We start from the raw sequence: 13,942 nt of genomic DNA, 5'->3' as shown, positions 1-13,942 counted from the left end.
CTAGATGGGTGGATTGTACTGGAACAGGGTGGATTAGATGGAGTTGGGTGGATTGTATTGGAGTGTGGGGGATTGGAGTGTGGGCATTTGAGGCGGATTGAATTGGAGTGGGTTGGATTGGATTGGAGTGCCATGTGTTGGATTGGAATGGGTGGGGTGGATTGAAGTGGGTGGGTTAGATTGGAGTTGGGTGGATTGGAGTAGGGTGGATTTGACTGGAGTGGGGTGGATTGGACTGCAGTGGTTTGGATTGGAGTGGGGTGGATTGGATTGGAGTGGAGTGGATTGGAGAGGATTGGATTGGGGTGAATTGGTGTGGGGTGGTTTAGATTTGGGTGGATTCGAAGGATTGGAGTGATGCAGATTGGGGTGGTTGTAGGGTGGATTGAAGTGGAGTGGATTGGATGGTTTGACATGGATTTGATTGGTCTGGATTGAAGTAGGGTGGATTGGATGGCTGGCGTGGATTGGAGTGAGGTGGATTGAAGTGGGGTGGATTGTGGTATACTGCAAGATTAAGTGTTACTACATAATTTTGGAGATTACACACAAGAAACCATGCTGCTTTGCAATATTTACATCAAGATAATCCTCATCTTTTGAGAACAGCATCTATGAGCAAAAAACAAAACATAACATGAGTGCAAAGTGAGAGAAGAAGACTTGACGTAATAAAATAAAGTTACCTATAGACAACAAACTTTGACATTTTGTTGGTCCTGCTGGATACATTTTTGGCAACTGCATGCCTTCTATTTGCAGGGTACAAGAAGTTAAGATGAACAAAGTAGTACCTCAATCAAGTCAGAAGCAGCGGACGGGCACTAATTAAGTTGAATCAATCAGTGCTTGGTCCATGCTCCACAGAAAGGAAGAAAAATCATGATTGACCTGCAAAACCAACTATTGGGCTGTCAAGAAGAGTGCCACGCAAGCCAACATTAGGTAAGTGAAGGGTGGGCTTCAAGCCCTTTTTGTTAACAAAGTGAGATGCATGCACTAGCCCATGGTACTACAGGCTTGACCCTAACAACTGGGCTAAGAATACGTTGGGGATTTCCTCTTCAGCATTGCTATGAGCCATAGATTAAGGTTTGTGCTGCATAAATATAATAAATATTGACATAATGATGTAAGCGGCAATGCTACTTGTAATGTTCTATCTTGTGAGTAGTGAATTCTGGCAGCAAATAATGTTGTTTGGAATCTAACTGCCTCCTTTCAGGGTGTTGCTGAGTCTTTTGACGAAAGATATAACAATACAACTGCACATAGTTCAATTTAATGAAGGAAGTTATAAATTATTAACCTATAAGAATGTTTTCAGGACCTTTACTGAAATATCTTCAAAATATTTTAACATCTGTCTTTCTCTTTCTGACTTGAAATCTCTTTAGCTATTTCTAGAGGTTTCTTTTCTGGTAAAAGCTCCATATTTTTTTCTATTTTCCACCTCCTCATATTGCTGCCTTTGACCTTTTGTCTATAAATCTAGGGCCATATTTATGGCCTGGTTTGCATCACTCTTGCAACATGCAACGTTAGCTACTGAAGGCCACCTTGCTTGGCCCTGCGCAGCTTTATAAATCTCAAGTAATGTAACACAGCGCAAATAGCTGAATTAAATTACTCTGCACCACAGAGGCATTTCCTTTGGTGTTCCCATGCAATATCTGCAACATCCATGGATTTTGATTCATTTCCAGATTTACAAGAACTTGTAAACCTAGGAATGCCCCAAAAAGATACGCCTCCATAGGAGCAGTGCAGCAAGGTGAAATCTTTATTTCTCCTAGTTTTATCCTTTTGTTATGTGTGCTGCATTTTGTAGAACACATAGAAAAAGGAAAAAGCCTCTCAGGATTGTTTTTGTGCAGGAAGGTGCCCCTTCCTGAGCATAAACAATCCTCCTTACAGAACAGGAACCCTAGCAACTTGGTGCAATGGTGCCTGTATTGGTGCAAGGCTGCAAAAAGGGCACCGGTGCAGGAGAAAAGGACATGAATGTGCAGCTTTGGATAAATACTGCACATTTGTGCCCCTTCCCTGTGATGCAGGGAAGTGCAGCAAGATAATTGCTGCACTGCCCTGCTCCACAAAGCCCATAAATATGGGCCGCAGTCTGTTGGGCATATTTACAAGATGCTTGCGCAGCCAGAGTGTCATGTTTTTTGACACTCCAACAGCGCAACCTACTTGACAATTTCTCTGAGGCAACGCAAAGCCACTTTGCATGGCATTTCATGGCCTCACAGATATGGAGTAAGACAAAGCAGCGCAAGTCACTGCATTGGCTTACTCTGAGCTTGGGGATGTGGGGGTTCCATGGGCGTTACGGTGGGTTTACCCATGCAACACCCATGGATTTTGATGCTGCCCTAGATTTACAAGAGCCAGTAAACCTGTGGCAGCGCCAAAACCTTACGTTTCCCCAGAGCAGGCATAACAAGGACAAATATTTTCATTTCTCCTCGTTTTTAGCTCTTTCCATGTGTGTTGCATTCTGCAGCACACATAGAAAGAGGTAAACGCCTCACAGGGTTGTTTTTATTTGGGAAGGTGACCCTTCCTGCACAAAAACAATCCTGAAAGCAACGTAGGCCCCCTTGCACAGTGCAAGGGTGCCTGCGTTCGTGTTAGTCGGACGATTGTGCGCCTACTCAGGAGGAAAGGACAGAAATGCACCATATTTCATGAATGGGTGTATTCCTGCTCTTTCACATTGGCGTAGGCCAGCGCTGCAAGAAGCCTTGCGGCGCTGCCCCATTCCAATCCCTTGTAAATATGCCCCTCTGTTTCTTGGCGAGCATGTGTGAATCCTATGGGAATAGGCTGGCTAGGGACCTCCATCCTCAGCTCTTCCCCCAGGGCACAATATATCAGTCACATGCACTGCAACGTCCTGCAGTCCTTTCTAGCCGTAGCCCACACCATGCCAAGCTTAAGCATTTACAATGAAGACAAAACGAGACATCCACAGATAACGTGAGTCAGATTTAACAAGAAGTCTCTTTTAAAAACACCGCAGCGTCATTAAATAAACGAGCATGCCTCTCATGGCTACCAAAGAAGAGATCTCTAAAAAAAGGACAGAGCATACACACCCTGATGTAACTGAGAAGACTGTACACTCATCAGTACTTTCTGCCACTACCTCTCTCCCTGACACCCTGCAGCTTCAAGTGAGGTGTTGTACACATGGATAACAATACAACCACGCGCGTGGGTGGCACCACTAGATGCAAAGAACCTCCGTTTTTTTTCTCTTTTACTTTGTTTACAACAAAAATGTAGATCTATCAAAGATCCTCTCCACGCTGAAGAGTAGGATCTGACTCAACAGTATCAGATCGTATTACTTATTAAAGACGCCTCTCATAGGTTTTAACCTCCTGTAGAGAGACTCGCCTATCCTCCCAGCAGAACCCTCACTGCACCCTGCTGCCCCCATTGTTCAGCATTTTTGGACACCCTTGTTCTTTGTTGGTACAGCCAGGCGATATGTAGTTTGGTCATTAAAATTACATTCTGAGCTTCTCAGATGTGAACATATGTTGTACCATGGGTATTCCCAGTATACCTAGAGTCGTCCCCGGCTTTCATCATGAATCACTTCAAAAGTGGGAGGGGACTGCCTACCATTCAAAATAAGATTAGTAGTTTATGTTGCACCCTCTGCTACCCGAAAGTGCCGTTATGTGCAACGAGAAAGGTAGGGCTGTCTGTGGACCAGTACAGCTGAGTAGCCCTAGATATACTACACACACGCATGTATAATCCTCCTAAATGATTAAAAGGAAGACTAACAAATTCATTTTACTGATAAGCAGTAGTGCAGATTAGGGGTGTGAAAAATTCGCTTATTTACCTTTTGTGTAGTTATGCAAAGTTTCTGGAAAATAATGCAACATTAAGTGAAATTATGAAAGTGCCAAACCCAGCGAAAGTGCTGTGTTTTTGTGAAAAATGTGTCCTTGAGTTCATTTTGTGTGAAAAATGTTTTGTTCTACATTGCACATAATGCAAGCAGCAGTCACTCGCTTTCAGGGGTGACCCCCCTGCGATGGCAGAGAAGCGTTGCCCTGCTTCTGAAATCAGAAAAATAAAGGGATAATAAAAATATTTTATTATCCCTTTATTTTTCCACTTTTGTAGAGCAGGGTGGGGCCAGACTCCTCTACGTCAACAAGTGGATGAGGAGTAGTGGTGCGCTTCTAAGTGCATGTCAGTTTGCTTTACGTTTGTCCCTCCTTGGGGCTGTTTTGTTACCACCTTGGCCATCAACCCTGTTACATGGATAATTGCACGTTTGTCGAGACGTTTGACTGTGAGCAAACGTCTTTTTCATTTGTGTGTCTTCTTTGCGCTCATGGCGGCCGTGGCAATTTGAATTGGCTTGCTTAGGTCAACTGTTTTACTTTTCATTTTCAATATATGTGGCAAGAAAACCCCAGTTAGGAATTTACAAATCTAATAGATCTAACTCGAGGAAACATAAGTCCCATTGCTTTGCAAATGCTTGTTTTATTTTATGATGGATAGCCGTAGAATAAACCACCAAACAATTTTAAATCAAAACAGTCAATATAGTCAAATTAAACAACATTTCATGTCACATGAAAAAACACTCATTACATTAGCAGCATAAATTCCAGGGTTCTCTTTTGTAACTAGTGAGTATCTTAATTAGGGGCCACTGGATACCCTTGGCACAACACTGCCTAAAAAATCGTGACTGCCATCTGTTTTAGAGATAACAAACATTTCATTAAAGAAACACTTCTGAAATCTGTAGTAATTAGCAAGTCACTTAAATAACCCTAAAATAGAACTGGAAGAATGTGCTTGCTTATCTTTTTGAGCGGGGTGGCCTGCGCTGCGGGCATTCTGAAAATTAAACCAAAATGGCTGTTTAAAGTAAAATTCAGAGAAGCTTCCCTTTCCTTAAAAACAGCTGCAATGACAATCATGATATAAAAATGTAACCTGTTTTGCTACATAAAAAAGTGTTTCCCTTTTTAAATTTCACCATAATTAAAAATTTGGTAACATTTTGCGATTTTTTTCAGTTACAATATTTAAAAAACTGTTTATTTCAACATTATGCCAATTGCTTTTTATTATATTATGGTCTTTATTATGTTTTTTTAAACTTTGTCAAAGAAACATCAATTCTTCTCAAAAGGTGTCTCAATGAAAATATTCCCCTATAGTTGATCACCCCAAAAAAAGAGACAGTAAAGGCTATCCCTAGAGACCGGAAATGAGTTTCACAATGTCGAGCCTCCGACAAGAGTACTTTAGAAGAGTGGAAGTGGCAGTTGAAGGACTAAGCGCCAGTTTAAGGAAAAGCGCAGTGATGTGCCAAAATTGGCAGCGCTGCACTGCGTCACTTTAGAAATGCAGAGATGCACTGTATTTAAGTGAATGCGCCGCGCCACTGCGTTTCCGCCTGCGCTGGCGCTAATTTAGCTGCCAGCGCCAACGCAGGCATCCTTGCACCATCATGCAAGGATGTCTGCGTTGAGGGGTGTGATTGTTTATGTGCGGGAAGGTGTCCCTTCCTGCACATAAAAAATCACTACTGGCTGCAGCACACATAGAAGTGCCAAAGCGTAATTTTCAAATGATTGTTTATGTGTAGGAAGGGACACCTTCCCGCACATAAACAATAATTTCTGGCATTTTGCTCTTTCTATGCGTGGTGCAGAATTCAGCACGCATAGAAATAGAAAAAAAAGAGGAATAAAAGTATTCCTCCTCGTTGCGACCTGCTAACGCAACCCCTGGAGGTGGTGGTAGATTTTGGCGTTGTCTCAGGTTTACGAAATTTCATAAATTTGAGGCAGCACAAAAATGCAATGGGTGTTGCTGTGGCACGCACACAGCAACGCCCATTGCACGCCCCTTCCATGCACAATGCTGTGTGGGAAGGGGCCATATTAACAAGGAGGCGTTGAGCCACAAAAAGTGACTTAACCCCACCTTGTAAATACGGCGCAGTGCTTAGCGCCACAGGAGCGCCTCAAAAAGTGATGCTCCTGTGGCGCTAAGGGGCCTATAAATATTGCCCTAAGTCTGGGAGCAGCTGTTGGCGAAGAGTCATCTTAAGAATAGGGTAAAGTCATGGGACATTGTTAACCGCCCACTCTTTACGACTTCTCTAGGATCCGCATTGCAGTCTACCATTTTATTGAGGGTTTGGGTTGAGGATTGTAAAGTTATATTTGCCATGCCTGCCTCTAAACTCATTGTAGGGACACAAACTGAAGTAATAGCGCCCAGTAATTTTACATTAGATGAAGTCCACAAGGCTATAAGCATACTCCCTGCCAGTAAGACCCCTGGTCTAGATAGGATCCCACTAGACTTGTTTAAGGCCAACATAGACTTTTGGGCTCCCCTCCTAACATTAGTGAAAGTGCAGATTCCTGAAGCCTCGTCTGCTTCTGTGGTTGTCCCTGTCTTTAACAAAGGCAATCGTCTAAACCCTAAGTGTACAGGCCCATTTAATTGACTGGCTCCACAGTGAAGATAGCAGGTCACATCTTGTTGAATAGGCAGATGGCATGGGCATCTGAGTAGAATACTATAAATGACAGTATGGGTTGTGCCTGAGCCTAGGCTCATTGATCAGTGGCTTAATTTGTATTTAATTGCTGCTAAGTATACCACTGAGAAACTAGGGGATCTGCATCTTGAATTTATGGATCTTAGAACAGCTTACAACAAGGTGAATAAGGAGAAACTATGGGCTATCATGCTGGATTTGTGGGCAGACCCTCAGTTGGTCTTCTGCCTGCAAGGCCTTCATTTTAACCTCACAGCTTCAGTGAGATATGGTGAGGGGGGTAAATGCACAAAGCACTTTAAACATAATTGGGTCGGGGGGTTCGTCAAGGCTGAATTTTGGCAACATATCTGTGTACAATATATATTAGTAGCTTGGAAAAGTTGCTGAATAAAGTTGGCAGGGACATGCCCAAAATCGATTTTCATCTGACCCCAGTTCTACTGTATGTAGATGATGCTGTTATTATTTTGTGTACTGCTCTAGGTCTAGAATCTGTCAGCCCGGCGGGAATGTCGTAATACAATGTTCAAGCCGATGGGGTTGGACACTGCCAGCATGATGGCAGCATCCTCCCCACGGCTTTGGCGATCCCGTGGTGGGGCTGCCAAAGTCGTAATCAGCCACTCAGACATACTGCATCAAAGGCAATATTCTGAGTCGTGTTCCTGTGTTCTCCTATTTTGGAGTTTTATTTGATTCTTCCCTTTCCTTTGATAGTGGCTAGAGGGCAGGCGTTTACTAGGACCACTGTTTCTGTTACCAACTTTACCTCTAGGATGGGCCGTAAACATATCAAAACAATGGTTGATACTTACAGAGAGAAGTGTATCTCTGTCACTGCTTATGGCAGCAAACTCTGGGGGTATTCCAATGTGTCCTCCTTACAAGTCCTTGAGAATAAGTTTCTAAGAAAACTTCTCTCCCTCTCCATAATAGTATGTCCTCTTTTAACATCCACGAGGAACTAGGGATTGACTTCCTAGCGAACTTGTTGATGTTTCTGCCTCTACTTCTCTAGGTCTCCATGTGGACACGCCCAGCTAAACTCCTTAAACAGTTATTATTAGAAGATTACTTGGCTCTTGACCGAGCCTTAAGCATTCAGTGGATTTGTTATGCTAAGGATTGTTTTATTAAATTGGGCCGATCTTAACTTTTTGATCATCCAGAGTCCCTGGTTGTGGCGGATTACACCTCAACTAAAGGAGCTTTTGCGTCCTGTAGGGCCAGAGAGAGGACATTACTAGTCAACGACAAATCATCTGTCAGAGCGTACTTACCATTTCAGATTACCCTTCTAATTGATCCTTATTTTTTATATCTCTGATCATCATCTGTTTGTGTGCATTTTAGTTTAAATGTAATACATCACATACTTGCAGTTCCCAGTGGATGTACATAGGGATATACTCCTAAACCTTGTAGTTGTAACAGTTATTCAGCCCAGGACATTCTGCACTTTACCATGTTTTGCACTTTCTACAAAAGACTAAGGCCCTCATTATAACTTTGGCGGTAACTGCTGCCTATCTCCACGGTGACGACCGTCAATATACCATCGCTGCGGCTACCACCCGCCCACCCACATTATGACTGTAGACGGAATACCATTGACGGTCATGCCGGCGGATGGCGGTAAGGTGGCGCTGAGCCATGATACGGCCTGGCAGTGTTTTGCTGCCGGATGTTGCTGCTGCCCGCTGCGCCGCATCCTGTCTCCTGCCGGAGGACCCCCTGCAAGCAGATGAGTTGGGTTCTCCGACAGGAGAGTGGGGTGGGGGTGGTGTGTGCGTATGTGGGGGCGTTGTGTGTGTGGGGCATGTGTGTGTATGTTTTTGTATGCATGCATGCGGGTGTGAGTCACGTTGAATGCGTGCGTGAATGACTGCATGTGAGTGTACGTGCATGTTGTGTGTTGTGAATGTATGTGTGCAACAATGTATGTTGGTGTGTGTTGCGGTATGTGGGTATGTATGTGAGCATGAGTGGTTGGCTGAGGTATGCGTGTGTGTATGAGGGTGTATGTGTGTACATGTGGGTGTGTAAATGTGCAGGGGGCGGGAGAGGGAGGGGGACGGGGGAAGAGGACTCTTGGGTGGGGGACGGGGGAGACCACTATCAGTGTCAGGGAAGGAATTCCCTGACACTGATAGTGCCTACCACCATGGTTTTCATGGTGGTACGATTTGCCACGAAAACCATGGCGGTAGGAGGGGTCATTATCCCGAGGGTGGGATTGTGACAGCCACCTGGCTGGAGACCGAAGTCTCCAGCCCAGCAGCCGTTACCACCCTGGTGGACAGAGTGGTACATTGGTGGTTTGGCTTGAGCTAAATCGCCAATGTCATAATTTGGGAAAAGGTACCGCCAGCCTGTTGGCAGTACCTTTCCACTAATTACCGCCATCCGCCAGGGTTGTAATGAGGGCCTATGAAAGCTTTTACTTGTTCACTGACAAACATTTTATACAAGTCTGACCTTCTTTGTTTTATTTAATGTTATTACCAGATGAGCTGACTTGTTCTAACCTAGCCTGCTTTTTTTATATGGTGCAGTCCATTTGAGGAAAGGTATTTTTGTATTCTTACTGGCTGCTTTATCACGGTTTCTAATTCTGTAATTTTTATTATCGATTATTTTTATTGTTCTGCTAGTGCGTTCTTTTATGGTTCCTTGTGAAACCGAATTAAGATTGTTGTTATTTGATCACCCCATTTTCCAATAAATTTTGGCTGCCTTGTCCACCCCAACTATCACGTAGACTCTCACGCCAATCCATCTCGCCCCCATTGTAGCTCCTGACCAGCTCATTCTACTGAAAGAAAAAGCCTTACCGGCTCTAATCATTTCACCTCGATATGTAATGCTAACCCCTCACTCATACTTATTCCGCTTGATAATTATGCTGCTTTCGATACTGTGGATTACTTTGTCCCATTATGCACACTCTAATCTTTCAGTACATTTTGGGCTGTTACTCTCTCATTTGTTTCTATTTCTCTATGCCTTTCTACTTATACCGCCATCAGGGATCCCCAGAGTAAAACACTGATATCTATTTACAGGTACCGTGGATTTTAGTAATTTAAGGTTATGGAAATATCATGGGATTTAGGTTTGCCTGTGAGGTCTCCTTATGAGTGGAGAATTACTGCAGGAATCCGTATTACAGCATCTGGGCCGAGTTGTACTAAGATGGGATTTGTAAAAAACGTGTATGCAAATGTGCACAGACTACCCATGTTAGTTTGCAAAACAAAATACCAAAGGGCAGTGGATCACAAATTGACCTATCTTATGAATATTAATGAGGTAGGTGGCAAATTGTGACCCGCTACCATTCGCTGCCATCACAGCAATTGTGGCCTGCTGTAGTGAATACAGTCTATTTTCCTTAAAGGTAATGAGTTTTCTAAAAAATAGAAATAAAATAAAACTACTTATGAGTCTCCAAAAAAAAAAAAAAAAAGTTTTTGACCATTTACAAAGAGGAAGCGTGGTGTGTTTTTGTGTGTGTGTAGTGCATAGAGGAGTGTGTGTGTGCACGTGTGTGTGGTGTTCCTAGGCTGGAGGTGTGAATGAATCTTGGAAAAATAATTTCACTATACAAAACCCACAAAATGTCTTTGTCAATTATTGTTGTAATTGTGCTAGCTTGACATCTGTCATCTGGGGTTTGGTCCCACTTAGAGGCTGCTAGACATGCGAGGTCATTGCTTGTCTGCTGCTGTCAGGAAGGTTAAGACTGCTTAAGCAGTGGCTCACTTTGTACTCATAGTTCAGTGAAACATTTCTGGGTTAACCCCACGGTTGAAGTGAGGGTTAATCACCAAAGAATTATTACCTAAAATCATCGAAGCCCGCCTCTTCACCAGTAGAAAGGAAGCTGCTATGATGCATGTATCACTTCCGCTCAACATCTCACAGCAGAGTATCTCCGTGTCTGCCATCCAGACCCTTCACCTATCGCCGCTGCAATCGACCTTGCTTCATTCTCCCGCCCTTCTGGTGTGCACTCATCTTTCTTGCTTTCCTTGCTCTAGTCGGAGCTGCTGGAAGCTCGAGATGCGATCAGTCTATAAATCAGCCGCCTACAAAAGTATCAGTGACAGGAAAACTGTTATCAGCACGCACAGACACCTGCCAAGGCACGGCCCACGTGTGCAGTATGAACAGCACATTACATCTCCTCCATTGCACACACCTTCTTTCCACCCACGCCCCCCCTAGTGCTCTCATCCTCCCTTGTAGCCCCATAGCTTGTCTGACACACAGTCATGGGAAAAATGACTCGCGGGCGGTGGGGGGAGGGAGGCAAGGTATGGCAATGCATATGCCTCACCCTCCCCGTACCCACCACGCACGCACAAGCACATCCGCAAACAGTTGTAGATGTTCTGTTATGAGACTTATAGGTAACACTGCCACCTCCCAAATCAGTTCTTAATTTGTGCAGGAGCTTACAGGTGCTGGGCACTGGCACTCATTTTTGTTGAATTATTTTTCATTATCAAACTTTGACCCATAGCAAGAGAGAAAAAGGCAAACAAGGAGAACGAAGGAGGAAGACTAAGAAAGGAAAATACTGACAAAGAGAAAGCAGGGATGAAAAAAGAACCTGCAATGTTGAGATAAAGGGACAGAAAGTGTAGAGTAATGGAAGAGGCATGACCTTGAGTCTAAGCACTAAGAGCTTTAGTACTCGGCATGTCGACCTTTCAGCAACCCTTCCACTCAGCAGCACATGTGTCAGCCTCCCAAGAGTTAATTTCCCCCCCTTCGAGTATTATTATTATTATTGTTGTTGTTATTACAAATAAAGTGCTAAGGGTACTGCATGAATTCTTGGAGCTCACATATTCACCCATCAGCTCTGTTCCAAAGCACGTCATGTAGCAAATATTTCTACCAAAAATTATATACAAAATGAGAAGAAATAAATAGTATATACGAACATACATAACCTAAAACCATCACGGTCACTAGCCATAGGAAATGAAGCTGCATCACTAACTGGATTCAGGCGACCTCAAATAAGCATGATAGTAAAACTGCTGAAAACAAAAATCTTCAAAGTTGCATACCACTGAGATGCTGCCCTTTTTTTGTTCTCGGTTGAAGAACATCAAAGAAGGTTGTATAGCCTTGATTGTACTATAAGGAAGTTTTTTTTCAAAATTTTCAACACTCTGAAGCAGTGCCTAATTTGAGCCGGTGATTGCCAGTGGGAGGGACCGACATCACTTTTGAGAGCCGGCACTTATTTTTCTGCATCAGGTAATTATTATGAGCAAAAAACACATATGGGAAACACAGCACAAGGAAAGATGGAAAAGCATTACAAAGTGGCAAAGCAGAAAGCTGCAAGAGTGAGCTGAAGGGGCAGGGAGTGGCTGTAAATATAGGGTGATCAGATTTTGAAAAGAAAAAACTAGGATATGTTAGAAATAAAAGTAGGACTATTGCCTTTAGTCTCACTTTTATATCTGGCCTGTCCTGTAAAACTGTGTGTGTGTGTATATATACACACACACACACAAATATAAGGGAGCAGGCAGCAGACGGGCAGAAACAAATAAATTACTTCTTTAGTTATTTAAGACTCTAGAGGTGCATGTGAAAGGAGAGCATACCTTTCATTTCTGATTCGCAGGTTGACCTGACCTTAAAATTAACAAAAGTGTTTGCAGGTTGACCTGATTTGCTGCAAAACCGGGACATTTATTTAAAATGAACAAAAGCGTCGGGACACTGGGACAGTCGTGGAAAAACCGGGGCTGTCCTGGGAAATCTGGGACATCTGGTCACCCTATGTAAAAGGATTAAAGAGGCCATAGATGGCAATAAGAATATGCTACCTCAGTGTTCTGTGCTCGCATATTTAAATGCAGCAGCCGCATGTTTCAGAGGATAGCTTTGAGCACCTGTATGTTCTTATTTACAAAAGAACTACTGCTCTGTGAGTAACCAAAAGGAGAAGCAAAATAGTTTATGAAACCCACAAATAAATACATATGTTATCACATGGCTCATTACACAGCATAAGAATGTATAGCCCATAATATAGCCCATAATAGTACACATTGAGAACTAACAAGTGAGAACCCAACTATAATGATGAGCTTCCAGTGTCATCCCACATGTTATAAAAGAGCTATCAGGCCTAGCTAGACAGGAAAAGATGAGCATACAGGGCCCACTAGCTTGTAAAAGATGAGCTCCTAAGGCCAACCAGACTGCAACAGATGCACTCCTAGGGCCAACCAGATTGTAAAAGATGACCTCCTAGGCCAACCAAACTGTTAAAGATGGACTTCCAAGACCAACCAGACTGTAAAAGTCGGGCTTCCAGGACCAACCAGACTGTTAAACATTGGCTTCCAGGGCCAACCAGGCTGTAAAATAAGAGCTTTTAGAATCATTCTTAAGTTTGGAGAATAGGGGTGTCATGAAAATGTTTCATCTAGGTATGTGGGGGGAACGCCAAAACTCGTGTTACATATTAAGATTAGCATTTCACAGAGGGGTCCTGCTTTGGAAGGTATCCATCCAACCAACTGTTAGCAGTGGGTATTGAAGGAAAATCTGGGGAGATTTAAGAAGGCGTGAGATGAAATGTTAATGGTCTTATCAAGGGATGCAAAATATATGAATAGAAAAATAAACAGGCTATTGCAATACTCAAGTAGACACACGCATAAATTAGTGATCTGTGTGGGGAAGAGGACAAACTTTCAAAATATTAGAAACCTCATTAGGAGGAGTCTATTAAAATTCCTGTGGAATTGTGCGATCCTCTGGAATTCTGTGCATCTTTTTCTTAATGTATATTATCCTGAGGTTTCAGGTGCTGAAAGCGGCTGCAATCTATGGGTGACTCTTCACAAATTATTGAGGAACTCAGACCTGAAATAACAGACTGCCCTCTAATTCCTTATGTCTTAGTGAACCAGTCCACTAAGGAATCTACAACTCTTTGGAGAAGAGGTTAGACAGAGGATTTGTGGTATCTTTACTTCTCTTTCTATTACTGTGAGCTGATGAAGCATTCTCACATCATCAGCTCCCTGGATATTTTAGAGCTCTTCATTGGAATTTATGGTGTTTGATGTTGAAAGGGGCTTCGGTTGAAGACCAGCTCCATTTGCACCATGTAACATGATCTCGCCATGTAACATTAAACTGATGTACAGAACTATGGGCCACATGTAGCAAGTTCTGAATTTGCAAATCGGAAATTGCGAGTCGGTGCGACTCGCATTTTCTGAATTGCAACTTCGGATGCAGAACGGTGTCTCAGACACCATCTGCGATTCGCTATGGGGTTGCAAAGACCCACCTCATTAATATTAATGAGGTGGGTTGCAT

At 43.2% G+C, this 13,942-nt stretch overlaps 1 protein-coding gene across 4 annotated transcripts in view; it reads right to left on the bottom strand.

Annotated features, from left to right (window-relative positions):
* LRFN1 (leucine rich repeat and fibronectin type III domain containing 1) overlaps positions 1-13,942 on the bottom strand; it is a 695,926-nt gene that overhangs the window by 481,259 nt on the left and 200,725 nt on the right. For 2 of the 4 annotated variants that reach the window (XM_069206934.1, XM_069206933.1), the window contains exon 2: positions 10,419-10,665. The exons of the other annotated variants lie outside the window; for them this stretch is intronic. The gene's annotated coding sequence lies outside the window, so the exon portion shown is untranslated. The remainder of the gene's footprint in view (positions 1-10,418; positions 10,666-13,942) is intronic. 4 annotated transcript variants of the gene reach the window in all.

The sequence above is a fragment of the Pleurodeles waltl genome, chromosome 9 (assembly GCF_031143425.1).
Source record: "Pleurodeles waltl isolate 20211129_DDA chromosome 9, aPleWal1.hap1.20221129, whole genome shotgun sequence".
In the NCBI taxonomy this organism is placed as follows: domain Eukaryota; kingdom Metazoa; phylum Chordata; class Amphibia; order Caudata; family Salamandridae; genus Pleurodeles; species Pleurodeles waltl.
The sequence above is the reverse complement of the archived record's forward strand: the minus strand, read 5'-3'. Positions and strand labels throughout refer to the sequence as shown.